Source organism: Arachis ipaensis, chromosome B09 (genome assembly GCF_000816755.2).
Source record: "Arachis ipaensis cultivar K30076 chromosome B09, Araip1.1, whole genome shotgun sequence".
Lineage (NCBI taxonomy): Eukaryota > Viridiplantae > Streptophyta > Magnoliopsida > Fabales > Fabaceae > Arachis > Arachis ipaensis.
Genome location: NC_029793.2, coordinates 127,485,443 through 127,487,827, shown reverse-complemented (window position 1 = coordinate 127,487,827; position 2,385 = coordinate 127,485,443). Strand labels below are relative to the sequence as shown.

The window sequence follows — 2,385 nt, the reverse complement described above, 5'->3', positions numbered from 1 at the left end:
AAACTCATAGTTACTACAACATCATCCAAGTCTGTCACATCCTCAATCTAATTTCAGATACTATATAATGTCTCATATCAAATTTCAGAACTAGCTCACCAATCAAAAACCATTTACCAAAAGTAAAATTTTTCTACCGGATATAATCAAAATGGCAAAATCCACTGGTAGATTCGTTTCATGTTCAACAGGGTATGACACAACAAATAATATAAATATTTTGTTTACATTTATTAGTAAATATTATATACTTAAAAAAAATTGGGATCCAATTGAAATTCTGACTTATAAGAATTATTATAATGTAGATTCAGTTAGGAACTTAGGAACTAAAATCGTAAAAACAATGTGAAGTTGTTCCTCTGTTATACTGAAAGATAATGTATATGAATAAGGAATTAAAATGAAAGTTGGCTTACGAACTATACATCACTCACCTGCGTAAATGGAATGAAATCCCAATCCCAAATTCACGAGTTCAATCTCTTGCGCCACAACAATCCCAAATTCACGAGTTCTGCTGCGCCGCAGCAATAACGGAATGAAACCAGCAAATTCTGAGTTCTCCTGCGCCGCAAGATTAGCATACATGTTCATCAATTCACGAATTCAAAGGATTTTGTACCAAACCCCCAAATTGCAACCCGAAAATTGGAACCCTACTCTCTCAGATTTTAGAAACCAAATGAAGGTGATACATACCTTTCTTGACGACGGTGAGCGAATAAAGAGAAGCTTTTAGTCGAGCGCAGAGTCGATCTTCCTAATGTCAGCGCGCAGCGAAGAGAACCGGTGATGAAGATGAGTGGCGGCGTGGTGAGAGGTGAGTGATGAAGATGAGTGAGTGGTGGAGATGGTGACGCCGTGAGCGGTGACGCCGTCAGTGGTCTTCTCTGATTTGGGGGTGATGAAGGGAATGGTAGCTAGGGATCGCGAGTGATGTTTTCAGTGGCCATGTTATTTTGTTTTTATTTGCCTAAGTGTCTACTGTACGCGTGCTTGTATATTTGGTGAAAGGTGAAAAAAATTTACTAAGTGTTGACATATTTGACTTGAAATACATTAGGCAACACTTTTAAAATGCACCTGAAATATGACAAATAGGCTACACTTTAAAAGTGTTCTCTTTGGTGTAAAAAGTGAACCCATAACTCTTAAGTTAAGGCTACGCTTTATAAGTGATCTTTATAATATCTAAGGCATCGCTTTTCCCACAAATGTGATTCCTATTCTCCTGCAAAAAGGAAACACGGAGAAAAGCGTAGCCTATTCCTAGAATAGGCTACGCTTTTCAAATGTAACTTAAAAAAAGTGTGGTTGAATGGGTATTTTTCTTGTAGTGCACTTAGATGTATTCATTCTCAATTAGGTCTCACTTAGATGTGTTCGATTTTAATATTATACCCACTATTTGTGTTTAGGTTCAATTATGTCCGTAGAAAAGTGAATTATGTAAATATTGTAGGAATTAATTTCAACATTTGATGAGCTATTTTTCGGAGTAGATCATCGATTTATCCTAGACATTTGTATTCTAACTTCAAGAAAAGATTTTTAAAACTCAAACTAAAGCGCTCATGATGTGTAATTGACGGCAAAATAACGTTGAATCACTTTTACAAACATTAGGGATACAAATAGGACGATTTAAACGTTAGGGACACAAATAGAATTTACTGCAAACGTTGTGGATAAAAACGATACTTTATTCCATGTTCATATATATATATATATATATAACGTTAGTTGGTATTCTTTGCATCAGTCCAAGTTTGTTGGACTCCCATGTTGGCTAAAAAATAAAAATAATATATGTCTAGTACATTTATAAGTGTTTGATAATAATCACTTCATGACCTATACTTTTCCTTTATTATATTCTAATATCTAAAATCTTATATAAGGTATTAATGAGTAGATATTTTGGTCAACACAAACTCCATATACTTTAATGTCTCGATGATGTGCGAAAAGTGTGTCGAAATCTTGTATCACCTAATGACCTAATACAGAGAGATAATATTATCATTTTAATAATTATTTAATTTGAAGTTTTAACCCTAATAATATAGGTTAATTAACTTATAAAAAATAGTATAGGTTAATTAATTATATTATACAGAATTAAGTTAGGTCATTTCATTTTTTTTTATTAAAAAATTGCAAAGATAATTTTCAAATATGTTTGAACCATATATATACACCAAAACACCCTAATGGTTACACTGACTCCTTTTGTCTCTATACATGTATTAGGTGTCCCTTACCTTTAGTGGTTCAGAAAACGTTTCTATATTATAATAAATTCTGAATTGAAAAATAAAACAAAATAAAGAGCCTCAGGTTCTATGTTTTATTTATTTATTGTATTATATACACATCTTG

General features: G+C 32.7%; 1 protein-coding gene and 1 long non-coding RNA gene across 4 annotated transcripts in view; both read right to left on the bottom strand.

The window, feature by feature from the left end:
* Positions 1–992, bottom strand: part of LOC107617634 — a 20,083-nt gene extending 19,091 nt beyond the window's left edge. The window contains exons 1-2 of one of the 2 annotated variants that reach the window (XR_002353227.1): positions 703–992; positions 18–567 (exon numbers count right to left, since the gene is read on the bottom strand). This is a non-coding gene — a long non-coding RNA (uncharacterized LOC107617634). The remainder of the gene's footprint in view (positions 1–17; positions 568–702) is intronic. The other variant, XR_002353228.1, reaches the window with a different exon arrangement.
* The window catches only part of LOC107617632 (glycine-rich cell wall structural protein 2), a 30,702-nt gene that overhangs the window by 26,946 nt on the left and 1,371 nt on the right, over positions 1–2,385 (bottom strand). The gene's annotated exons all lie outside the window — the stretch shown is intronic.